This window comes from Diceros bicornis, chromosome 18 (assembly GCF_020826845.1).
Source record: "Diceros bicornis minor isolate mBicDic1 chromosome 18, mDicBic1.mat.cur, whole genome shotgun sequence".
NCBI lineage: Eukaryota > Metazoa > Chordata > Mammalia > Perissodactyla > Rhinocerotidae > Diceros > Diceros bicornis.
Genome location: NC_080757.1, coordinates 46,998,353 through 47,025,559, shown reverse-complemented (window position 1 = coordinate 47,025,559; position 27,207 = coordinate 46,998,353). Strand labels below are relative to the sequence as shown.

The 27,207-nt window shown below is 45.6% G+C and overlaps 1 protein-coding gene across 1 annotated transcript in view; it reads left to right on the top strand.

The window, feature by feature from the left end:
- Nucleotides 1–6,533: 6,533 nt before the first annotated feature.
- TEX2 (testis expressed 2) overlaps nt 6,534–27,207 on the top strand; it is a 107,337-nt gene continuing 86,663 nt past the window's right edge. Inside the window, exon 1 of the mRNA XM_058561376.1 lies at nt 6,534–6,633. The gene's annotated coding sequence lies outside the window, so the exon portion shown is untranslated. The remainder of the gene's footprint in view (nt 6,634–27,207) is intronic.

Here is a 27,207-nt window from a genome sequence, read left to right as displayed (position 1 = left end):
CCTCCATCATAACTTAAGATGGCAGCTATTTGCTGAGCAAAGTCCCTCTTTTTGAAAATGGACTTGGTATCAGAAAACTCGTATTACCACTTGAGATCTCCCAGCCACTGCTGTCGTGTGCAGTTCTGTAAATGCTTCTACCAGCTTCCAGCAGGTGCAATCTGACAAGTGTCTTGCCTTGGGGTTCACAGCTGGCACCTCTCAGCCCCTATCCAGGGCATCTCTGTCAACATCCACTCCGTGCCAGGCCAGCTCATCCTGGAAGCAGGGCTCAGGTCCCTCTGCAGAGCCTTTCACCAGTGGGGGCAGAAGCCATTGGATAAATGCCTTCCCCTTTCTCCCCTATCCCAGATAGTGGGTGCTGAGATACTTTTCATAGGGCTTCTCAGGCCCTCCAAATCAAGCAGCCAGGAACGTGGCCACCCAAATAGCACATTATCAAACGCCTCTGCCTCCATCCTTGCTATGGTCCCTGAGCCTCAGGTATGCTCCCTGGGCTCATGCTCCCCAGTAATGTATTTGAATGTGAGCTTTTGTCTCGTGCTCTGCTTTCTGGAGAACCCTGGCCAAAACAGATTCATACATTTTCTTTGCCTAAGCTCTCACCCAAATATAGACCATCTTTGTCTTCTGAATGGCATAGGTGCGGAGTAGAATAGCCACGTGGAAATGCACAGGCTCACAATTCCACCATTTCCATTTACAATTCTTTTAACAACCTGGTTGGGAGCTGACATTTCCCACTGACTTCTAGCTACTGTATATCAGGAAATAAAAATCACCCTTTCAAGATTAAAAAAACTGACCTTCCTCTATGTTTGGACGGGTGTACGTGTTGTTAAATAGCCAGCTGAAGGGCCGGCCCGGTGGCGCAAGCAGTTGGGTGCGTGCGCTCCGCTGCGGTGGCCCAGGGTTCACTGGTTCGGAACCCCGGGCGCGCATCAGCGCACTGCTTGTCGAGCCATGCTGTGGCGGCGTCCCGTATAAAGTAGAGGAAAATGGGCACGCATGTTAGCTCAGGGCCAATCTTCCTCAGGGGAAAAAAAAAAGGAAGAGGATTGGCATCAGATGTTAGCTCAGGGCTGACCTTCTTCACGGAAAAAAAAAAAAGTGGCCAGCTGAGCCCTCCCACTTCCGCTACTTACAGAGTGATGTGTTGTGGTGGGGACCAGAGATGCAGGGCTGGGGCCAGCACTTGTTGGCTGCACTGCTGACCCTCCATCCCTGGAGGTAGAATTGTGCTCCAGGGTGATTCTGGGCAAGCTGGAGATGGAATTTCCTGTGCTGGACTAGAGCAGAGGGCCTGGTGCTTGAAAGGCAGCAAGGTTATGGAGAAAGCAAGAGAGTAACTGCTGTGTGGTGTGTTCATTCTCTGTATGAGCACTGGGAGGGCCCCTGAGAGGCAAGGCGCAGAGTAAGTGGGGAAAGGGAGGGAAATATCAGTCTTTCTCCCTAGAAATATCAGTTAGAAGCCACCATTCCCCAATGGCCCTTGACATGACAGAGCTTTGAGACATTTATATTTAATAACCTTGGGTCTCATGTGCTAACTAGCAAAGTAAATAATAGACATCATCTTGCCATTTGCTGCTCCATTACGGAGAGGAATTATTCACAGGAGCATCAACCTACTGGTTGAGGCATCTCCGAAGCCCCTGAAGACTTCTCTCAAGGAGCCCTTCCCACAGACGCTCCTGTCTCCACGATGGTGGGAGTCCTTCTGATGATTAACAAGTTTTTGTTTTAGAAGGAAAACCAGATGAGAATGATGCTCTCTCCACCACCAATCCCCATCATCTTAGAGAGTCACCACAGTGGTGGTACAGAGTGAACAGAAAGTACTGGAAGCTGCACAGTCTTAAATCATTCTCCATAAGGAGCTGGGGAGGGGAAAAACCAGGAGTTGAGCATCTTCAGAAATTCCAATTCTATGACCACACCTGACCTTGTCATCACTCAGAACTGTTCTCCTGGGAAACCCTCACCTCTCCCATCCCACTCTGAATGAACACAAAGTCTGGTTCTTTTCCTCTCTCCTGCCCCAACATATTTCCTCCCATTCAGCCCTTCCTCCTTGGATTTCCTTCTATCTCCATCCAACATAGAACACACGATCCATCATTTCAACCCCCCTGTTGTCAGTACCCAAATTGCTTTGTATTCCTCCTGTTCCTGACCCTGTAAATTCCTGACTCTGTAAATTCCTGACTCTAGATTCTCCATACCTAGGCCCAGCTTCCAAGCCCCTGATAACCATCCATCCAACTCGGCAGGCAGTCCCGGGGCGGCATCAAATGCACCGGCCCGGCCCCCTCGCTCTCGGGGCCGCCCAGAATTCTCCGTCTCAATCTGACGGCTCCCTCTTTCATTCCTCTCAGTGGCTTTTCCAGCTCTTCAGTTTCCCTCCAAGCCCGTATTATCACCTCCCACCCACTCTCCAGAGATGACTTAGATGACTTTGCTTCTCACTTTACAGCTAAAAAGACAGAAGCCTGCAGGCAGGAATTTCCTCTACTTCCTGCTCCACCTATGAATGAATCTGCACCCACACCCATTCTTAGCTGCATCCAGCTTATCTATTGCAGTAGGAGAGCAGACCCTCTGCCTGCCCCAGTGTAATTCCCGTCTCCTTGGGCCTCCTGGGACCCTGCCCCCTTGGTCCTCTCCTGCCCAGCCTCTTCATTCTCTTTTCTTAGCTCTTCTCAGCCTAGCTCTAGGGAGCATATCCAGCCCCACCTAGACTGCTTTTGTCAGTGACCCCAATAACCTTTTAATTTCCAACTCCCAAGGTGCACTGTTCAGACTTCTTCTAACTTGACCCTTCTGAGGCCTATGTTGCTGTTGACCACTCCCTCCTTCTCCAATCTCTTCTCCTTTGCTGATAACACTCTTTTTTTTTTTTATAATTTCTATTTATTTATTTTTTTCCCCCAAAGCCCCAGTAGATAGTTGTATGTCATAGTTGCACATCCTTCTAGTTGCTGTATGTGGGACGCGGCCTCAGCATAGCCGGAGAAGTGGTGCGTCTGTGCGCGCCCGGGATCCGAACCCCGGCCGCCAGTAGCGGAGCGCGCCCACCTAACCGCTAAGCCACGGGGCCTGCCCTGTTGATAACACTCTTACTTGGGTTTTTATCACTTTTCTGGTTTCTCTTCTTAATAACCTTCATCTGTCCACTCCTAAAACATAATTGGGATTCCTCTGGAGTTCTAAGTACGTATTCTGTGCCCTATAGCTCCCGGGCTTACCTCTGTGGAAGCCTATAATGGTCTAGCAACTTGTCGATCTTTCTCTACTACATCTAGTGCCAAAAGTCCACCTTTTTTACACTTTTTTTTTTACAAGTACCTTCATCTCCATCCCCAGTGCTTAGTACACCACTTGCTACTTACTGAGCTCTCAGTGATTGCTCATTAATGGTGCATCAGGGGCACAATGAATCCCTCATCGTTTTTTCGATATACAAGTAGATCAACTTTTTGTGTACTTCATAACCATTTCTCCCCCAAAAGTGCAATGCAGTGTCAAGAAATTGAATTAAAAACCTTAGAGCATTTTTTGGTTTGGAGTTCCATGAGAAAATAGGGGTTATCTTGAAATGTCATAATTGGGAATAATTCAAGTATACCAGAATCTATGTAGGCTTAAGCTGAAGCCTGGGTTGTGAGAGAGACTTGGGTAACAGTGGGGGGAAGGGGGACAGATGCCAAAGTAATAACTTGAGCTTGAATTTCTCTGACTTCTCCCTCTACCTCTTCTGTAAGTACAGAAATTTAGTTCCCTTTGTGTATGCTGTACCTATAGAGCAGCTATTTGGGAGACAAAGTAAGGAATCTTGCCTGATATCTGAATTGGGCATCACAATCTCTGACCTTTGCCATAGGTTGCTATAATGAGTCACGGATGCCAAGCTCTAAAATCACTCTTTTCATTTGTAAATTCAAAGTATGTATGTATATGTGTATATATATGTATGTGTATATATATATGTATGTATATGTATGCATGTATGTACATGTGTATAAGTACACATATATATGTATATATATAAGTATGTATATATATGTGTATATGTATATATATATATATTCATATATATTCTTTATTTGATTAGGTTTCATTCTAGCCCAAGGAGGAAGAATTTATTATCCCATTTTATAGATGAGCAATCTGAAGCTCAAACAGATTTAATTATATAACTTGTTCAAGGTCAAACAGATGGTACGTTAGAGCAATGGAATTTAAACTCCAAAGCAGTGCTCCTATATCACACTGTCTTTGGTGAAGATTAGTGATATTTGCTTCTTTTGCCTTTTTAAGTTTTCCATCCTGTTCCTGGCAGCAAGCAAGGTCATTGTGGCAGGCACTGGAGCAAAGCAGTTAGGAGAAGCCTGGTCATTAGAGCCACAAATGCTGGCACTTTCTTTACTAGTCTTGTGATCTTGGACATCTCAACAATCCTCTTTGAGCTTCAGTTTCTGCCTCCGTAAAATGGAGAAAATAACAATCATATCTGCCACACAGGGTTATTGTAAGGTTTCAATGAATTAATATGTGCAAAGACCTTGACATAATATCTGGCACATAGTAACTTCTTAATAAGCAGGAAGTGTTAATATTATTTTGTTATTATATGTTCATTTATTTTTCAAAGCATCTAAATTCCTCACTTTTCAAAAAGAAGAGCTCCTTCTAAGTGTTCATGCTGGATCTTGTTGGCCCTAGTTTGAGGTCAGGTTGATAATGTATGAATTAATCTAATATTTAGGTAGGGCTTGGCATGGACAAGGAAGGTGGTGGGCACTCTGAGATATACACTGCCAGCTTCCAAGGACTCTTCCAGTGGTGCAGGTCCACGTTTCTCCACTGTGCAGCCCCAGGTTGGGGGTTTTAAGATGAAGCCGAGAAGAGCTTTGGGCTGTTTCTCTATTGATGACTGCTCTCGTTGCATATTTCCAGATATCCACAACTGGAGCCTTCTCCTGTTGAGACAAGAGCTCCTTTTCCTTTGGGAAGGCCAAGGGGAGGCAAATAGTGATCCCAGGCAGTAATTTCTCCAACCCAGAGATTTAACCCTGATGAGTCTGATCAATCTGTGTGCGGAGCTGTTTCTGGCAAATACAGCACCCATCAGATATCACAGCAAAAAAAGGGTTGCTCTGTGGAGGCCATCTGCTCCTCATAGGAGGAGTCTGGGTGAAAGGGGGTGACCTTCAAGATTAGGGCAGTGATTTCTGGGTCAGATGAATGTCTGGGACATGGGGATGGGGAGAGGAATGTGGTGTGGGTGGGCAGGGCTTGATGGCATTGGAATGAAGCTCCAGAAGGGCAAGGCACCCTCCTGGGGTTATATTTGGGCCTAGTGATAGCAATGAGGAAGGGTGTGCTTGCCATTAAGATGTTTAAGGTTTTGGGGCTGGCCCGAGGCTTAGCGGTTGGGTGCGCGCGCTCCGCTGCTGGCGGCCCAGGGTTCGGATCCGGGTGCGCACCGAGTCACCGCTTCTCCGGCCATGCTGAGGCCGCATCCCATGTACAGCAACTAGAAGGATGTGAAACTATGATGTACAACTATCTACTGGGGCTTTGGGGGTAAAAAAATAAATAAATAAAAAAAAATATGTTTAAGGTTTCTCTCACCAGTCAGAGAACAAGACTGGCTTGTTGTTTCATCTCAGTCCAGTACCCTTCAAATTCAGTTCTTAGTAGGACCCACTCAGGAAACTGTTCTGAGTTTCTCAGTAGGCGACCTCAAGCCCAACCAGCAAGTCTCCCAACCATATTACTGATTTTGAGGATAAAAAAGAGTTTAGCTTTATTTTTGGCAGTTGAATTTGAATTTCATTACAACGATGGACTCGCAATATGCACCTGAGTGTGGCTCTTGTGCCACCTACATCAGAATCACCTCGGGGGAGGGGTGTTGAAAAATGTATATTCTCCCCAGTCTCATTCCAAACGTAGGGAATTAGAGGCTCTGGGATGGGACCTAGGAATCTGCATGTTAAAATCCTCCAGGGTGAGGCTGAGAATGTGCCTTTTTAAGCCAATTTCTGGGATAGTACGGGGATAGATGTGTCTGACGACCCTCTAAAACCCAAATTCGAGTGAATTTGCTCAGCGGGAGACCCCGAGTTCTCGGAGCCTCAGTTTCTCCCTCTGACAGGGGCAGGTTCTGTCTCCACTTGTTAGGCTGCAGGAAGAGGATATTTATAAATGGAAAGAGCTGGGGAAAGCTCTGCAGCCGGGTTGGGACAGAGAAGCTCTCACCCCTCCCACCCGGAACTCTTCCAGGTAACCCTGCCGCTGCCAGTCTCCCCAGCTCCGTGGGCGCCGGCCCCTTTAACAGACCTGACCAATCGCCCGCACATTTCCGCGGCCGCGCCTCGGCGGGCGTGTAGGGAATGGATTGGCCGGGCCTGGCGCGCGGCCTGCCCCACCCCGTCGTCCTCTGGTTGGCGGCGGCGGCCGCGGGCGCGGGGCGGGTCCGCCGACGGGGCGGGGCAGCCGGTGCCCGGGGGCGGGCGGCGGGACGGCGGCCGGAGCCCCAGGCGAAGCCGGAGCTGGAGCCGGAGCCGCGGAGGCCGCGGAGCACGGGCGCCGGCGCAGTACGATGAGGCAGCCAGCGGATCCGGGGTGAGTGCGCCCGGCGCCGGGTGGGGCAGTGGAGGAGCGCCCGCGGAGAAGGCCCGGGCCGGGGGGCCCGACCCCGCTGGTCCAGGGGCGGGCCGAGGCTGGCGGCCGTTGGCGCGGCGGGGCGCGGGGTCCGGTCCCCAGGCCCCCGCCCCGCTGTCACCGCCCGGGTGTTGACGAGGACGCCCACTCGCGACGTCCCCGGGCGAGCCCTTCCTTCGTTTGGGGCGGTGTGGGGCGTTTTGGGCTTGACCTCGGCCCGAGGTGCTCGCCGGCCCGTCCCCTCAGCCTGCCGTCCGCGGGCTCGGGGCTCGGGATTCGGCCCCTGCCAGGGAGGACGGTCCACACGCAAACTAAGGGAAAACAGCTCGTGATTTTATGAATGGGGCCCCGGGTTCCTGCCGCCCCGCTCGCCCACGTCGCGAAATGCTCGGAAGTCGAGAACCGCAGTTACTTGTGCGAGGATCTGTCAGGGGCTGTCTGCGCCTCGGGTTCTTTTTCTCCAACTCCTGGAAATCGCGGTGGCCGTGGGGTGGTTTGCGTGCCTTAGACAGGAGGCGGCGGCGTGCCGAAACCGGGGATCGGAAGGTCTTCAAGTGACATTGGGCTGAGGCCTACCGCCAGGTGCCCTGTCGGGAGCGCGGGTGTGACAGTGGAGTGTGTGGCTGCTGGTGAGCACAAGAATGAGACGGGGGGACCAGGAGAAGGAATGAACGGCCGACTTAAGTTGCACCACGCACGCTGCCCAGAACGCGCGGCTGACGCGGGGGTTGATGCAGGGGAATTTTCCCCTTTTGAAAATGATTTTTGGAAAACTTAGCCCCCCAGTGATGGTTACTTAAACCATCAGTTGTTATGGTTACAGGGCATCAAATGTAAGGGCAAAGTCTGTTTCCACCCTCGTTCTTTCTCCCAAGCTATGAAGTACTTTGTCACTGCGTTTTACAGACACTGCACAGGGAGGACATACTTTTTAGAGTTGCAGGAAAAGCCTGGGCTTCTTGAAGGCAGGGGTGGTGCCATATTCACGTTTGAAGTCCCAGGTCTTGACATTATGGCTGTTTTGCGCAAGAATTGAAAGGAACACACTTTACATGTTCTGATGATTTTCATCAAAAGCTTTAAAAGGGTCCTTTCAGGAGCCAGATATAAGCTGGAAGGGAAACAGTGAGCGACTTTTATAGGGAAACCAATAGGGAAAAGCGGAGGGGCAAATGGTCCTTGAACTCTGGATATGGAGTGTTTGAGGTAGGTTTTTGGGTTCAGAGCCGGATGACACAGTGAAGCTTATCTCATAGGAGGTATTGGAAGAGCAAAACTGCCATTTCTGTTAGCTCTTACCCAACCCTTAAACTATTTCAATATTTTTTTACATTCTTCCGAAAACTTGTAGTTGGTTTAAACTTATGGAAAACAAATAAGCCTCCTGAGGTGATGGGGATAGAGTGGGATTTTTGCCTTGTAGTTCTTTATTTCACGTGGGCCTCTCAGGGAGTGTCAGTGAAGGCTTGAGTGTGGGTGTGGAGGGCTCTGGGTGAACTCAACTTGCCTGTGCATCTATCTGCAGGAAAAAGTGCTGTGCCTGAGAGGAGGGAGATTAACAGACTGATTCAGGTCAGAAGATAGTGGTTGAGACAACTGACCAGTAAGCCAAGGGCTGGGACAGATGAGAAGGAAGGGAAAGTGCAGGAGTTTGGTTGGGTTGAGTGTGCAGGGCCTTGTTGGAGGTTTGAAGAGCGAGTAGGTTATCTTATGAGAGGATTGAAGATAGCATACACCAAGTGGATTGTTTGTTTATTAGAGATTACGTTTTTAGAATGCTTCTGGAAAAGAAGCAGGAAAGATTAGGCTTTTAGGTAGAATAAATGTGTAGGATGTTTTGGAGTTTTGGTCAAAAAGAAATTGCATGTAGTCCAAAAATACTCATTCAACGAATTGTTGTTGAGAGTCGGCTATGTTCCAGAAACTGCATACCATTATGGGTACGATAGAGGAAAAAAAACAGGTTGAAAGTTTGAATGCCTTATGATTTGCCTGCAAGTCAAAAGCTCTCATCTTCTGAGGATTTTCTGAAGCTCTTGAGGAAGAAAAGGGGAGAAATGCACAGAATATTATTTAATGTAAGAACAAAGCAGAGCAACCAGGAAATTATTCCCCCATAGATCACTTTTGGTATCAAACTGAATCTTCAAAGACTGGTTTTCTGTGTCAGGTTTGGTATAAAACTATCTTCATCTTCATAACTGTTGGTCAGTATCTTGTGATAGTGTTAAGTTCCTGTTCTTTCTTTTTTTCCCTTTGGAATTTCATTAACCAAACACTGTCCCTGTCCTCCAGGTGCTTCCAGTTCATTTTCTTTGCCTGAGTATCCCGCAGGGTCTACTCTCTTCTGTCTGATCCTTATTCTTTCCTGAGGGTCCCCCTTGGGAATTGTTGAGGTCACAGAGAATGTTTATTTTTTGATTCTGACCCAGAGCATAAGGCAGGTAGTATAGAAAAGCGAGTTGAATTCCAACTCTGCCACGTACTACTTTCTCCCTTTATCTTTATATATATATCCTCCCAAGTCCGCCAGCAGCGCTTTGAGGGAGATAGGTGGTGGTAGCCTCATTTTAAAGAAGAGGAAACTCAGGCTCAGATAATTCAGTAACTTGCTCAGGGTGATAAGCTGGTTAGATGACAGAGCAAGAATTTCAATCTAGGACTTTCCGATTCCAAAATATGCTTTTTCCATTGTACCATGTTGCTTTTCCCAAAAGAGGAAAGGCAATTTATCAGAGATAGTCTAGCACAGTGCCTTCTTTGGACACGTGAAAGGTCAGGTTCAGAGATGTTCAGAGAATTGCTACCATTAACGTGCTCATGGTGGAGCAAGAGTTAGCATTCCATGTCCTGCCTCTCTGCCTGGTGCATTTTTGGGTAATTCATGTGGCTGTTGGGAAATTTGAGTTTACTGCTGTGAAAAGGTGACCAGACTTACCAGGTCTGTGGCCTTGGCAAATTATTTTTTCTCTCTCTATACCTCACTTTCTTTATCTGTAAAATGGGAAAAAATTCACATTTCAACAACGCTGACAGTACAGTTTGTCTCATCTTAACATTTCTAGAAAAGAAAAGTATCTTATAATCTCTGGGGTTGTGACTTCCTTTTTTTGTACCTAAAATAATGGGGTGTCTTCCAGTCGATGGGGTCTTAGATTAGATGAACTATGGTAGTACATTCTTTATAGGTAGTTGTGAGGATTACGTGAAGTCACTCATGTGCCTAGCACATAGTGAGCACCCAATAACAGTTGATGCTGTCAAATGACAGAATGTATGGTTAACTGGTAGGTGGCTCTAGGGTAAAGCTGGGGAGCATCTCGTAAGATTTGCCGCTCGGAGCCCACGCAGTAATCCATGATCTGTGGGCAGGAGCAACATTTTGCAATTTGCCTAGAGCTCTGTCCTTTGGCTGACTTTTGTCCCCGCGAGAAGCATTAACTTCAGGAGCTAACGAGCCATGGACAGACGGCTCGCTTTGTCCTGCCTTTTCATTAAGGTCTTTGTCAACTTTAAATCCCAAGTTAAAAATAAATATCGTTATAAGAAGATTGGAAACCTACGCTAATGTGAATACTCTTACATGTGAATTTTAAAGCACCTCAAGGTTATGTACAAAATTCTGTGTTGCCCCTTTCAAAACTCCTTATAATGCTTGCATTGTGTGAAATATCTCTCAGACACCATTAATCAGAGGGATGCTAGGAGATCATGAAAGTACAGAAGCCCTTGACTGGCACTGGGTAAGGTAGAGAGCACTGGAGTTGGTGTCAAGAGGCCTGCTTCTAGTCCTGGGAGTTTCACCTGTTATCTTGTTTATCCTGGGAGTTTATCCTATTATTATGTGTGTTCTTGGGCACATCATTTCACCACTTTGGGCCTCGAGGGTCTCTTTTCCAAAATGAGGACCTGATTTCTTAGTCTCTTCCCCCTACTCCCTCCAACACTGTGTCATAGATTATGTGAGTTGATGAATCTAAGGATCTGAGAAATTAAGTGTTTGAAAGGAGATGATTTGATTCAGGACTCCTGAAGTCTCAGTTGGATGTTTGTGATAGTGCTTTGTAAAGCAGAAAACAATAGGCAGGTGATAACAATATGAGTAACTATCCTTTATGGAGAGTTGCTGTGTGCCAGGCACTGTTTCTACTTCTAAACCTCACGTCACCATATGAGTAGTAGATACTATTATCAATCTTATTGTAAGATAAAGGAACTGAAGTTCGGAAAAGTTAAGTGACTTGTCCAGGATCACACAGCAAGGACAAGGGTTTATTGGGACTAGAATTCAGGCTTATGTTGTTCCCCAGTACGAGTTCTATGGTTGTTCCAGGTGGATCCTTTCTCGTCTTGGAATCCTCTCAAGCCCTGGAAGTTTTCCCAGTTTAAAAAGTAAGATTCCCTCTGCTTTGAGATCACACCTAAAGAATAACACCTGTGGGAGTTGCAGAAGACTTAATTTAAATCCTTGAAAGGAAAGGTTTTTCTTTGGTGAACGGAAGCCATAGGCCAGGTCACTGTGAGCATAAGTGGGATGTTGAGAGAAGAATCGAACCTTTCTGTGTGGAAGCTGGTGGGGTGGGAAACGTGGGTGGGCTTTGAAACAACCAGGTAACTTTGTCTGTTGGGTTTGCCTGGATATTGGTTCTAAGGGCTTTCCACTAATGAGATTATTGGAACAAGTTGAGTGCCTCCCCAGCTTATCCTAACAGTTGAGAACAGCACAGGGCAAGAGGAGCTCTCTTCAATCATAAGCTTATTTAGGATTTGAGATTTAAACCCACTGCTTGGATTGCTCCTGCAGATCACCTTTCAGAATCACAATATGCATTTTATTAAGTTTCATTTCTCTTTTGTTACTTAAAGATTTAAGAGCAAATAAGCTGGCCTGTTCTCTTATTCAATTTTAAGTCCTTTCTTAGATCTAATGCTGTCTTGTAAGCAGTGTTCCTAAAGATGGTTACATTTATCATTTAGGGCTTGAAATAGAGAATTTAAAAAAACTTTCCAATGAAAGGACTGGCTGAACATTGATTATCAGTCATTCAACAAGTGTTTGACAAGCATCTACTGAGCCATCTATTGTGCTTGGCATTGGAAATCCAGTGGGGAGCAAAACAGATGTAGTCCCTGCTGGTACATAGCACATTATCTAGTCTAGACAATACACAAGTCAATAGACATATGCATCATATATATTAAATTGTGGTAAGTGTGAAATCTTCCTCTGAAGGAAAAGAACAGAGCACTGAGAAAGAATAAAGGGAAGGAGCCAGCAACTGGGAATGTTGGGAAGAGCATGTCAGGAAAGGGAGCAGCATGTAGAAAGTGTGGCTGCGGTGAGGGAGGGTGAAGATGGGAAAGGCAGACATGTCACAGAGAGATTGGCGCAGTTTAGAGGTGAAAAGCCAGGGCTCAGGAACCACACACTGATTGAGGGGCCTTGGGAATTTCTTAACTGCTCAGTGCCTTAGTTTCCCACCTCTGAGTGGCTGTGAGGATTGAATGCGCTAATGTCTGGAAAGTCCTGAGAGCAGTGCTTAGCATGTACAGGAAGGGCTGTGGGTAAGGGTTTGCTGACTCTCAGGCAGTGGGGAACTTGACCTGGAGTGGATGAGCTTCTGTTCTTGGTCAGCATTTTGCACCATTCCATGTGTGAAGTAACCATAGGGCTGAAGGTAAGACTGAGATGGCTAATATGTGTGTCTGCTGGAGGCATCCTAAGGTAGTTTGGTGTTGGATGGTCTGTAGTGTGCTAACCATTGAGCACCTGTACCTGGGGAGCACTTGCCTTGGAGCCTTGGCCCTACCTGTAGGAGCCTCTGCTGTGGGTGCAGTGCTCAACTTGAAGCAAGGGTGAACTGGAAGCAGTTGTTTCTCTGCTCTTTCCTGCAGATGTCTGCTTTAGTGTTTGGATGTGGGAGGTAGATTTTTAGCCTTTTTTTCTGATAAAGTGGCCAGTGGCCTTATTATCAGGTGATCAAACATGACCACTCAAAGCTGCTATGTGCAGTACCCACCTGAACCCCATCTCCAATGAGCTTTGGTGTGGTGCTTTCTCCTACGGAGAAACAACCACACCTTGGGATCCTGCAGGAGGAGAACTTCATAAAACTAGTCACTGGCTTTGGTTCTTTGGCCTGGCTTGGGATGTTGAGTAAGATACTATGAACCTAGCCACATTAAAGTTTATAATTATCCTACAGAGTATTTGTTAGAACTGATTGAATTTGTGTATAGTTGCATTAGTTCCTTTAAAAAAAAACCACTTTTATTGTGGAAACATTTTTTACAAAAGTAAAGAATAATATAATGAATCCCATGTATCTATCACTCAATAATTATCAACATTTTGCCAACCTTGTTCCAAGATAGTTTCACATTTGAAGCAGTGTTGGTGGATTTTCTGCCGCAGTATAAATGTATCTTTGCAATATAAAATCAAATGATAGATAGTCCTAGAGAAAAAAATTCCCGCGTGCTGCAAATTACAGGACTGGTGTTAGTAGTTGAAATTCAGAATCTGAAATGAATATTTCTTGCAAGCCCCTTATAGACTTGCTTATGAAAAGTAGGCATAAAAAATTAGAATATTTCCAGGGGCCAGCCCCATGGCGTAGTGGTTAAGTGCGTGCGATCTGCTGCTGGTGGCCCGGGTTCGGATCCCGGGTGCGCACCGATGCACCTCTTGTCAGGCCATGTTGTGGTGGCGTCCCGTATAAAGTGGAAGAAGATGGGCACAGATGTTAGCCGAGGGCCGGTCTTCCTCAGCAAAAAGAGGAGGATTGGCATGGGTGTTAGCTCAGGGCTGATCTTCCTCACACACACACACAAAAAATTAGAATATTTTCAAGATGACCAGTTAGTCTATGTCTTTACTAAATTTTGAGTGTATTGGGCACTGTGTAGGGTATATATAAAAAAAGTAAGACAGTCTCTGTCCGCAATGACTTGTAAAATCATAGTCCCTTTCTTCCCCACAAGGAATCACAAGGTTATTTTCAAATATTCCTAGCAAATGAAATTTACACAAAGCCCAAACTATGAAACTGACTAAACAGTATTTTAGTGGTATATACTAATTTAAGTTCAAATTATAGCATTTACTTGCAAAATCAAAGAGGACACAGTTAATATGTTGAAAGTCTCTTTATGTTAGACTTTTGTGTATTTTTTTTTCCCCCAAAGCCCCAGTAGATAGTTGTATGTCATAGGTGCACATCCTTCTAGTTGCTGTACGTGGGACGCGGCCACAGCATGGCCGGAGAAGGGTGCGTCGGCGCGCACCTGGGATCTGAACCCGGGCTGCCAGCAGCGGAGCGCGCGCACCTAACCGCCAAGCCACCGGGCCAGCCCCTGTGTATTTTTTTTTTAAAGGGGAAATTTAAATCAACTATGCAAAGAACCCAGTAGCAGCACCTCTGTGGAACTCTGTCAGACAGAACTTTCTGTAACGTGGAAATGTGCCATATCTGAGCTGCCAGTATGGTAGACAATAGCTGCATGTGGCTGTCAGACACTTGAAACGTGGCTAGTGCAACTGAGAAACTGAAGTTTTAATAGTATTTAAATTTAATTAATTTTTATTTAAATAGCCCTATGTGACCACATTGGACAGTGTAGCTTTTTTTCTGAGGAAGATCAGCCCTGAGTTAACATCCCTGCCAATCCTCCTCTTTTTGCTGAGGAAGACCCATCTTCCTCCACTTTATGTGCGACTCCGCCGCAGCATGGCCTGATAAGCGGTGGGTCAGTCCGCGCCCGGAATCCGAACCAAGGCCGCCAGCAGCGGAGCGCATGCACTTAACCGCTACGCCACGGGGCAGGCCCCAGCTCCAAGATTTATAAAACCATCATTCTCCATCATAGGATAGAATCCAGCACAAACTAATTTCGGCAACAAATGAAAGAGCGCAATTCAAATGTAGTTCCTGAACTCAGTGCATTTTAGAGAAAGAAAATTTGATTGTGTAGAAGGAAGAACCGCGTCTTGGGGTTCATGGTCTTCCTATAAGGTTTTAGTGGTTCAAAGACCTGGAGAGGTTAGATTTGATGCCGTGATGTCTCCTGGGACGGAGGATCTTATGAAATGAGGAATGAATCTCCCAGTGGAAAGTGCTTCTACTGGTTGTTGCGTTGCGGATTGTCTCTAAGAGGTAGAGAGGAGTCTGTGAAGTGGCTTGTATGAAGGTTTCAGGAGGTAGGATGACCCCAGCCTTGGCAGTTGTGTTTGCTGCCAGGAGGATATAGAGGCTCAGAAGAGATGTGCCGAGGGCCTGGCCTGTCTTGGTCACCTCTTTGCCCCCAGCACATAGTAGATGCTTGATAAATATGTTTCAAAAATGGATGACAGTTTTCAGGAATAGACTTGAGCAAATCAGGAGAATGGCTTTAAATTTATCTAGAAATTGTGAAAAACAGGTGCCAAGGGAATTGTAATACCAGTGACCTGCAGAGTATGCACAGCAGGTGTTTTCTGCCAGAGGAAATTGACATTTCTCTTCACTGCAAATGCATGCTGGCCTTCTTCTAGTCCTTTACCAAGTGCTGTTGATTTTTATCTTCAAGCGTCTCTTGAATGGTGTCTTTCTCTTCAACCTCAGTGCCACCACTCTAGTCCAAACAACCATCTTTTTTGCTCGGAAGACAGCGGCAGTGGCCTCACTGCTCTCCCCACAGCTGCTTCTACTCTTTTCTGATCTATTCACCCCACTGCAGTCAAAGTAGTTTTAAAAATTCCTCATATGATCACGTCACGTCCTTGCTCAAAATCCTATGAGGGCTTCTTGTTGCTCCTGGGATAAGATCCATTTCTGAACCTGTTCTGAAAAGTGCTGTGTGCTCTGGCCCCTCCTGCCTTCTGCTTCAGCCTGGGCCCATGCTTCTCTCCTTCTGGTTTATTCCAGACATCTTTCTTTTCCCAGCTGGAAGGGAGCTGGGCCTTTCAGGAACTGAACCACCTGCTCCCTCTTCAGGAAACAGCTCTGCCCCCTCACCTTTTTTCTCTTGTCTTTTATAGCACTTCTCACCCTTTCTTTTGACATAGTCTTTAGTAGACATCTGCTTTTCCCCTTCCACCAGGAGGGCAGAGACCTTGTCGATTTTGCTCACCATTATATACCCAGTACCCAGCACAGTATCTGACCCGTTGCACAAGCTTCTCAAATGTTTGTTGAGTGATAAATGAATGCAAGCACATTGAAAACAAGGGGGAAGCTTGAGGAATGCTTTTTAAGACTTGGGTTTATTGGAGGGATTGAATAGTTTTTAGAGTAGAATAACGCAAGAAGGGGGGAATAGAGGGGGAAAAAAAAGAGTCCGTAGGATCCATCATTGGAGGTGTCCAGCGGGTTGAGAGCTATCTTACAAAAGAAGCATGTTCTGTGCCCTTGACCTACACTTGAAAGGCATTTGCCTGCCAAGTTGCAAGGGTGGCCCTCTTGTCTGGGCTGGCTTCCTGTCCCAGCCTCAGGAGGCAACACTTACTCACTGAGTATGCCATCAGTAGCGTGGTGCTCCAATTTGAGACCTCAATGTTGGAGCCTTCCATATGCAGCCCACAATCAGGAATGTAGTAGTTTTCCTCTCTTTCTAGAGAGTAGGGATTCTGCCCTGCTGATATTTGTATCTCTCTCCTTCTTCTTACCCACCGCCCTCACGCCCATCAGCAAACCAGAGTACTCTACCTGTGGGTGGTGTTTGGCAGGTGTTTGTTAATATCCGCTAGTACTACTCAAAAATAATGCCAGATGGGCCCTAAAGAGGGCTCTAGGCAGCAGTAGGAGGGAATTCTAGTTGCATCTTGAGGGGAGAAGAGGCTTCTTGCTGTTGGGAGGGGCTCTGTCAGAAGAACGGAGGCAGCTTTGTTTGGACCTGACCCAGCAGATGGGGGAGACTTGCTCTTTTCCTGAGACTGACTTCAGATGAGGGGAGGAGGCTGCCAGTGTGCATCAGATCCACCTGTCATGTGGGAGGGACTCATAGGAGACACCTGGATCTTCACGAGGAACTTTGAAGTTCTAAATAGGAAATGGAAGGACTTGAGGTGGAGATGGTGGTTAAGGTTCTTCTACAACTTTTGTGATTGTGATTCTGAAAGAGAAAACTGATATGGGATGTCACTAGCTTGTTTCCTAGGTAATGTCTTTTTTTGTTGTTGTTTTTTGGAAGGAAAGGACTGGTTCCCTAGACCAGGGCCTCTGATAACCAGAGAGGAGGTATTTCATGAAGACCAAAGTGATGTGTTTTCTGGGAGACTTGCAAGTCTGCTTAAGAAGGCTTTAAACTGAATATTAAGGAGACAAGAGACAAGTATACAGGAAAATTGCAGAGCCAGATAACGTGGAGACCTGTGTGACTTAGCAGCAGTGTAGGCACCGTAGTGGTGTCCTGGAACTCTCAAGTGGAAAGTAGCACCAAAGCTGGTTGAGAATACCACTGAGGGAGGGGCTTAGGTATGTGTAACCTCATGCCTGAGGGTGAGCAGCTAATGCCTCCTTGCACTAGAAACCTTCACAGCACAGCCAGGTAAGTATGATCTGGTGATAGGTCGGATTGGAATGGAGCAAAATAGTATGGGTACACCTGGGCCCAAAAGAAAACCCTATGAGAGATTCACTCTGTGTGCCTTGATCATGGACAGCTGATGGAAAGCATTTCAATTAGGATGGAAAGAGCAGGAGTCAGGTTATGTCATTGTAAGACTGCTGGGCTCAGGGGACAATGATTTTTTTTTTCCCACAGACAAATTTTAAAACAGGCCCCCTGGCAGGTGTAATAGACCAAGCAGATGTTTATATAAGGTGAATTCTATTAAGAGTGGACTATACGGTAGATTTTAACCCTACCTTGCTGATAATTTTACCTCTGAAAGCAGGTAGAGGGAAGTGTGTGTGTGTGTGTGTGTGTGTTGGAGTGGTGCTGCTTGGACCTAATGATGACAAATACTAAAAAGCTGGTTGACAATGTGGATGGGGTAAAACCCTCCAGAGGGCAAGGGAGCCTCTGACTGCAGCCCAGAAATAATCACAGAGCTTGGGTTTAGGCAGGCTGGCTCCACAGCACCTACTCTCTCTCTTTTTTTTTTTTTTGTGAGGAAGATCAGCCCTGAGCTAACATCCATGCCAATCCTCTTTTTTCTTTTCTTTCTTCTTCTTCTTCTTCTTCTTCTTCTTTTTTTTTTTTTTTTGCTGAGGAAGACTGGCCCTGAGCTAACATCCGTGCCCATCTTCCTCCACTTTATGTGGGATTCTGCCACAGCATGGCCTGACAAGCGGTGCATCAGTGCACGCCTGGGATCCGAACCCAGGCTGCCAGCAGCGGAGCGCGCGCACTTAACCGCTAAGCCACGGGGCCGGCCCCGCAGTACCTACTCTTAACCACGACAGTCACTGAGCTGAGCATCTCCTACCTTATTTTGTTGTTTCCTTTGATAACAGTGATGGAAATGCTCCTCACCTAAGCTGGAACAGGAGCCATCTTGGTGTCCTCAACATCCAGATGCCTGTTAGAAGTGACCTCTTGACACTGCCTCTAGACACGGTAGTGTCTAATTTGATGTGGCCCCTCCTTGGTTTCCCATCCCACTCACCCCCTACAGAGTTAAGAGCAGAAACTCCAGTACCTGTGGTAGGAATTCTGAGGGGAGCTGTCCTCAGGGAAGGTGGACCTGCTTGCCCTGGCTAAGTTGAGGCAAGATCGAAGTGGAAAATAAGGCAGAGTAGTAGAAAACCCATGGGAAAGGAGCTGCTTTTGTTTTAATTTCCCAAGGTAGGCTAATGTCTGTGGGGATATGATGAGTGGTATTCGATCCTGATGGGGTAGGTTAATGGTAAAGCAGGAACATTAATTTTTTTCTTTAAGGCTAAAGCTCCCAACAGAAATGACTGTTGATCATGCTCTGAGCCAAGACCAAACTCATTTGGTCAGCCTAGCTTTTGTCTTAAGGCTTGACTGTGATCAAGAGGGTGTTGGCAGAGGCTTAATAGCCTGAAGTGAATTTTATTTCATGAGGTCTGATTTGTAGTACGAAAATCTTATAGAAGGGAAAAACACATCTTGAGTTTCTGAATTAGCGATAGAGTTGTTTTGGTAGCAAAGGTAGCAAGCACAGGGCCTAGAATTTTCTGGGGCTGTTGGTCAAGAGATTCCTCCAACTATATACATTTATAATGCCGGAGTGTTGATCTCAAAAACTGAAATGTAAAACATGTTTAAAATATGTATATATATTTTTACCCATGGCTTAGAGGAAGTCTTCCAGAAATTGCAGCTTTAACTATTTCTAAAACATCACTCTACTGTGGCCTGATAAGAATTGTAGCCATTTCGTGTTGTCTGTTAGAGTTGACCCATTAACTTCAATTTCCCTTCCCAGAAACACTCTTCTGCTCCTCCTGGGCTCCCTTCCACAGTGCTATGATGGGATACCGTAGCCTCACCCACCACTGTGCTGAGTAGGTACAGAGCTGGTGGACACTGTATTGGTTAATGTTCAGTGAGGTGGGTGCTCAAGCTAAGGAAAAAAGGTGAATTTTTTGCCATGTTTTTGTATTTTAGGAGTTTGTTTATACAGGTGCCCAAATTGGTACTTAAAGTGGGAATGAGAGGTTTTTTTTTTTTGTGAGGAAGATCAGCCCTGAGCTAACATCTGCCAATCCTCCTCTTTTTTTTTTTGCTGAGGAAGACTGGCCCTGGGCTAACATCCACGCCCATCTTCCTCTACTTTATATGGGACGCCGCCACAGCATGGCCTGGCAAGCGGTGCATTGGTGCACGCCCGGGATCCAAACCCGCGAACCCTGGGCCACCGCAGCGGAATGCGTGTACTTAACTGCTTGCGCCACTGGGCCGGCCCCAAGAGGTTTTTGGTTTTCAGTTTTTGCAACAGTAAGGCAGGCACAGGTACCTGGTTCAGCCCTGTGAGTTCTTATTCTTGCCTGTCATTGTAGGGTACACGTCAATCTCTCTCAAAGATGTGATGCTAATGTTAAGGGAGGGCGTGGTCCTGCCTGACAAGCAGGAAGCCCAGAAACTGGCTTCAGAACCCCTCCTCCAAGCACTGTGATGATTTCAAGCCAAATTCTTTGAGGCTTGAGAAAGGGCTTGCCAAATAGTTTATCCCCACATTGAGTTAATGGGTTGGTTATCCAGCGATCTTTTGAGCAGTCAGCAGATGATGCTGCTCAGAAGACAGTGGCTGTGCTTGGGGACTGTCACTGGGCAGGTCCAGACTCTTGCAGTGCAAGTCAGTCTTCTATGAATCTCTTAAATGGAGTCCTTCCCCACTTTCCTATTCCTTTTAAAGAAAGTCTTTAAAGAATCTTAAAGCAAGTATTTTAACCCCTTGAGTAGCATTAGCCATGATACATTCTTAATTATAAAAAGGTTAATTAGATTCTTTTCTCCCAGATCAATAGCTTATAAGTCAGTGTGCTAGTTTTTCTTTTTCTTTCTTTTTTAACTTAAGCACTTAAGTATATTTTGGAATTTTAACTTGTTTTTCGATTTTTTGGTTATTTGTCAAGTGTCTAGAAAGTTCCCAGCTATTTTCCCATGAAGGTTTTAGTTCCAGGAATAAATTACCCATGAAGCTTTGGGAGGCACTAGAAGACTGTCGTCTTCCTGGAGGAGGACTTCACCCTGCTGTCTCTCTTCTGCCCTGCCCACACTCCCAAAAGACCATGCACCCACCATCCAAAGGGCTGTAGATCAGAACTCTACCCCTCTTACTCAAAACAATGTAGTAAGTTTTTTTTTTTAATTTTTTTTTTTTTTATTTATTTTCCCCCCAAAGCCCCAGTAGGTAGTTGTATGTCATGGTTGCACATCCTTCTAGTTGCTGTATGTGGGACATGGCCTCAGCATGGCCAGAGAAGCGGTTCCTCAGTGCGCACCCGGGATCCGAACCCGGGCCGCCAGCAGCGGAGCACGTGCGCTTGACCGCTAAGCCTGTAATAAGTTTTTTAAGTCAAGGATTTTTAGCCTTGGAGAAGGGGAAGGGAGAATTCTGTGTCTTCCTCTCACGAATTGAATGTGAAATCTTGTGGGTGTTTGTGTATGTGTATTTGGGTGTGGGAGGGTGTCTGTGATGTTCATCAGGCTTTCAAAAAGCCCTCGACTGAGTGAGGTTAAGGAAGAACTCCAGCTCTAAAGTCTTTTATACCTCTCATCTAGAAAGCTCTAAAGCCCGCTTTTTAGAATGGAGGGACTGATTCACAGGAGGGGAAGAGCCTAGAGCACAGGTTGCAGGTTCCTAGCTGGTGGGAGTCCATGTGTGCAAGCCTGGCTTCTCCTCACTAGTCGTACCTGGTTATCCATGGACCCCTGAGATTCCCCTTCCTCACTACTGTCCTCTCTCCCCTCCTCAAATCCTTAAGATAGCGTTTGTGGGAGAGCATTGGATAAACTTGTCCTCCAAGCCAGTTATCCTGTGCCAGGATATTTTCTCCTTGGTTTCCTTAGTCAGTTTTTTTTGATCAATGTCCTAATTGCCCCCTAAGTTCTTTTTTTTTCTTTTTAAAATTTATTTATTTATTTATTTAGTGTGTTTGTGTGTGTCTGAGGAAGGACAGCCCTGAGCTAACATCCATGCCAATCCTCCTCTTTTTGCTGAGGAAGACCGGCCCTGCACTAACATCTGTGCCCATCTTCCTCTACTTTATATGGGATGCCACCACAGCATGGCCTGACAAGCGGTGTGTCAGTGCACGCCCAGGTTCCCGGTCGCCAGCAGCAGAGCGCGCGCACCTAACCGCTACGCCACGGGGCTGGCCCCTGCCCCCTAAGTTCTCCCAGGACCTCTTTTCATTTCTCTTGGGCTTACCTCTTTTATACCACCTTCTCTTCCTCCTCCTTCTCTTTTCTTAATGTGTTCTAAGTTAATCTGTTCTCTGTCATTGGCTTTCCTGTTAGGTTTGGTAATTCTTGTCTGCAGCCAGAAAGGAGGTCCTGACTGACGTAGACACAGGACTGGGAGGCTGGTCCTCCCAGCTCTGTGATGCTGGACAGTGGATCCTGCCCCTCCCTGGACTGCTTTGGGGTCTCAGCTCATCCCTTCCAGCCCAGAAGTTCAGGGATCTGCTCTTGTAGTCTCCAGCTGGTCAGGAACACACATCTGCCATTGCCTGTCACTGGCTTCCTCCTTTCCTCATGGACCTCATGTGTGTCTTGTGATGGTTTTCTAGTCCTTATTCCAATTATGCTAGAGGCAGTAAAGATAAAAGTTATTGCTTTCAGGAAGACCATTCTTCCGGGGGCAGGCCAACAGATAAGACAATGTTGGTGACTAATATGCAGCAGAACCCTGTTAGCATAAATTGTATTACAGTCAGAGATGACCATCTTCTACCTTTGGTAATTTAAGCTTCTTCCCCTCTCTGAATTTCACCAGTGCTCCAGGTGTGTGTGTGTAGGTATGTATGGTGTGTGTGTAGTGTATGTGTGGGGGGGGTGTGTGTGTGTGTGTGATCTGGCCCTAAAAGGGTTTTGGAGGAAGGTCTCCTTCTCTTGTTACTTCTGAGGATTCATTAGCCCCTTGGCAGCACACACCTTTACGTGGAGGTAGGCATGTGATTCGAGAGGCTCTAGTTAGGAAACCAGATCTCTTAATTGATAGAGCCATCCCATGAGCTAGTAATGCAAGCTGTTGGTAATTACAAAAAACCTACCATGAAATTCATCTAAAATTAATGAGGAGTCAGCATGGTGAATTTTAAATACAGAGGAAGTTACGGCGTTGGCTCTCAGTTATCTGACAGTAGCTTACTTCTTGCTGGTCTTTAAGCCTTCAGCTGGCTTTACTTTGCTCCCCGTTGTGCCTGTGGGCTCTCTTCTCACTCCATTCCAGTTGGTTTACATTCCTCCACCACTGACCGATTTTAATGGGAAGCTACCAAAAATTGCAGTGCATCCCAAGTCAGATGTTTGGGGTTATCCGTTCTGCTCTTCTGTGAACACAGAGAAGTGAAAGGTCCAGTGTGCTTAAAAGAAAACAATAAAACATGTGGAGAACAAAAACTTGGAAGTGAAAACCAGCTAGATGAATAGAACATGTCTGTTTTTCCTGACTTCGAGTTTTTTAAAAGGAGCATTGTTTAATACTTCATTTTCTATGTATGTCAGCATTTGAAGGTCTCTAGATCAGTGCCGATGACATATACTGTGATAAATGGTTAAGGTATTTTGAGGCTAACGTCTTTACTTTGGTGACATGTACTTTATGTGCATAACATCCCTTAATTTAATAGAAAGGATCTCTGGTCTATATGTGTTTTTATGTGACTTGAAAAGGAACTAACTATTCCATTTAAATAGATTTCAATTAAGATAATGACTTTGAGACATCTCGCAATGGTACATTTTCTGGACTCTTAAGATAGAGTTGTCAAATTATAGCAAATAGAGTTAGGAATTATTTTGCAATTTTCTCAGCAGATTGTAATTTCTCATTCTGTACATCTAGTCATTCTGGAAATAATAGTGTAAAGGTACCTTTTTCTAAAACTGATTATTTTCCAAATACAATGATACCTTTTGGTTTAGAAGAAATGGTAGAGGAAGATTGTAGTACAGGAGGGCAAGCAGAAAACAGTCATTTTCAGCCTCTCTTTTAATGTACTTTTGGCTGCATTTTTGAAGAAAGACCAAAAATTGCCATATGTGTGAAAGAACATTGGTAAGTGGGTAGACTTGGAATGAAAGTGAGATTTTCAGAGTAACAATGTCACTTTCTTCCATGGCTTGTAGAAACAAAAGATGTGTGATCACAGCTGGTCCAGCACCTGGACTCAGCTAATCTGTAGGATATTTAAATTTGCATGATAATCAAATTTCCATGTTGGAAAAAGTGTAGAGAGCAAGAGTTTGTCAAAACAAGAATAAATTTTAAAAAATGAAAGGGATAATGTACATGTATTAATTTTTGCAGGATGTGGAAAAAATTTTAAATATCTAGGATGCAGTTTGTTGAGGGAGCCAGAAACAGTGGGAAGGGTGACTTAAGTGTTACATTTTGATGTAGAAATGCTCAAAGAAAAAACTTGCCTGGGAGGAAAGTTTCTGTGGAGATGGGCCCTGCATTTTGATTGATGTACTGAAGCATTGGAGACTCAACATTAATTTTGATCTTTCTTAGGAAGCTGGATAAAATAATGTGTTTCTGAGAAAAAATAGTAACTTTTGAAGTGTCAAAACCTTGCAGTGGAAAATGCCAACATCCATGATTCCAAAGCAAATTCAAGAATCAACATTCTAGTGCATCCTCATTGACTTGCTATCTTGATTTCAGGGGCCGTTAAGCCATGAGGTCCAGCAGGTTGTCATTGGGCATCCCAGAAATGTGAGGACTCTGTACCCACAAAGGAGTATGGCAGCTAGTACTCTGGCTTCCTAGTGGTTTTCCTGGGAAAAAGTGTTTGATCCAAACAGTTCCCAACTTAATAAAAACCTTGCTCATCACAGGCGGCTCTGAGAAATTTTAGTTTCCCGAAATCACCGAAAGGATGAAGTTCTGTCACCCCTTAAAAGACTGGTGTTTTAACTTCTTTTGGGCCGGCCATACACCCCTTTGAGCCTCTGAACACTATGAACTCTCTCCCCAGAAAACCCCACGTATACACACAGGGCAAACATGCATGTAGATGGATGTTAAGAACCCTTGATTTAAAATAATAAGATGTTGGCCGGCCCCGTGGCTTAGTGGTTAAGTGCGCGTGCTCCGCTACTGGCGGCCGGGGTTCGGATCCTGGGCGCGCACCACCACACCGCTTCTCCGGCCATGCTGAGGCCGTGTCCCACATACAACAACTAGAAGGATGTGCAAGTATGACATATGACTATCTACTGGGGCTTTGGGGAAAAAAAAAGGAGGAGGATTGGCAATAGATGTTAGCTCAGGGCTGATCTTCCTCACAAAAAAATAAAATAATAAGACTCAAAGGTTGTTTTTTTTTTTTTTTTTGTGAGGAAGATCAGCCCTCAGCTAACATCCAATGCCAGTTCTCTTTTTGCTGAGGAAGATTGGCCCTGGACTAACATCTGTGCCCATCTCCCTCTACTTTATATGGGACGCTGCCACAGCATGGCTTGACAGGTGGTGCGTTGGTCCGCGCCCAGGATGCGAACCAGCTAACCCTGGGCTGCCAAAGCAGAGTGCACACACTTAACTACTATGCCACCAGGCTGGCCCCTAAAATGCAAAGTTTTGAAGAGAATATTGGAAAGGAGTTTGCTGTTGTCACAGACACCATTTTTCATTGGAGGGTCAAGGAGCTCTCTTGGGAATACACTTTGTGGGTTGTTTGACAGACGATTTAGCAGGGCTGGAACATGCGGCTAGGCCTCCTTTTGAGAGAGTTATACAATCTGAGAGTAGTGCTTCAGGAAGGGCAACTCCCCAGTCCCCTCAGGAGCTGGGGCCCAGTGTTTTCTGTCAGGGGCTTTTTGGAGAAGGTCTTTTTGTCTAAGGGCAGTTTTATTACGTGTATTTGAAAAAGTAATACCAACTCTGCATTTACTTCCCATTATATGCTTTTCTCTCTTAGAGTACAAAGACTGATAAAGCCTTTGAGCTTGTGGGTTTTTAGAGCCTGAAATTAGTTAGATAAATTGCTTGCTATGTTACTTATAAAGGAGGCATTACATACTTTATTATGCATAACATGATTTCAGAATTCTCCCGTTTGAAGAACATATGTTTTTAAGAAGGTACCTTGTGAAAACTACATGTATTGGATTTGTGTCCTGCTTTCAAATCTTCTGCTGCTCTTTCCAGTGGGCCTTGCGTGTGAGACAAACTGGGAGTGGGGTGATTCTGATGCAAAGGCAGGCCCTGGAGCCACAGGGCTAGAACCTGGTGTCAACAGCTATTTGATTTCCAGTTCCGAACCCCTAGTAGATGGTGACTTGCAGAGGAGCTTTTATTTATGCCATCAAGATCTAAGAAGTCACCACCACCCACGAGTATTCCCCCCTTTTCCTGAAGGATTCTTTTCTTTGATACATTCAGTTTCCTAAAAGAAATGCATCTTCCCAGCAGAAACAACATTATACAAGTGGTTTTGTGGAAAGGCGAGGTACCATGCCGGCAGTTCTCAGTTAGGGAAGCTTGTGTTCTTGAAATGATACTATTGAGTAGAGATGGTCTGGGTTTTAGGTTAGATCTCACTTTCTCATAGCAACAGTGTTATAATATGTTATATTCTGGAGCTAAAACCTGATGCCCAATTTCTAAAAATATACTCAACCGTAACTGTACTATATGGAGTTTTCTAAAAATGACATAAACAGGTTACTTAGGTATTACATGCAGTGTTTATTCACTCATTCATTTGACCAATAAATCTTTAAGTGCCTACTCTGTACAACATAGGGGACACAGCAGTGAATAAACTGAATCTCGGCCCACAGGGAGCATATATTCTGTAGGGCAACAGGTAACATGTAGCCATATAACATAATGTCAGGTAGTAATATTGTTCTGAAAAATATGGAGAATAAGGGAATGGGGAGGCCATTCTTTTAGGGTAAGATGTTCAAGAAGGTCTTTCTGAGGAGGAGACATTTGAGTCCTGCCATTATTTTTACTACCACAAATTTTGGGGAGTAACAGTTGTCTTTGGGGCCATGGAATTCAGTGAGGCTTCTTTGTAGAGATTTTGACTGATTAACGTGAAGGACCTTTTTAGGGGTTGGGACTTTGGTGTCGGTGACCTTTTGAGAGAGTGATTTGGCCTTATCTGGTTTGTCCCCTCTTTTTCTTACTGTCAGTTTTCCTGTGGCAGGAACAAGAGGAGAGATGAAGGTGCTGCTGGCCTCTTGGCCATGGTTCAAAGCAGACCAAGCATCTCCCTGCTCTCTGGCCACTGAATGTTGTGCATGCCAAGCAGTCTTTTTTTTTTTTTTTTGGTGAGGAAGATTGGCCCTCACCTAACATCTGCCAATCCTCCTCTTTTTTTGCTGAGGAAGACTGGCCCTGGGCTAACATCCATACCCATCTTCCTCTACTTTATATGGGACGCTGCCACAGCATGGCTTGCCAAGCGGTGCGTTGGTGCATGCCTGGGATCCGAACCGGCAAACCCCGGGCCGCCGCAGCGGAGCGTGCGCACTTAACTGCTTGTGCCACCAGGCCAGCCCCCCAAGCAGTCTTTAAAATGCATGAACTGCTCTTCACCAGTCACTCCATGAGGTCTGACAACCTGAATGCTTTCCCTGGACTGGTCACCACATCCAGAGGCCAGCTAACCTGAGCTTGGCCCCTAGTCCCAGACACAGGGGCCTGGGTATGGGGAGAAGGATTGCAGTTGTTGGCCTAAGACTATTTTTCTTTCTGAATGTCATTTTAAATCATTGAATCACAAAATTATAAAACAATCTTTTAGGAAGGAGTATACTTGTGCAAATGATGTTGCCTCTGTTCAAAACATTGTCACCCATGTTAATCAGCCCCGCAGTTAATCCTTGTTACCCCATAGTCCCAGGGTACGTTAATAACCAGTATTTGTAGAGAGCTGCAGTTGACAGACCCGTTGCCAT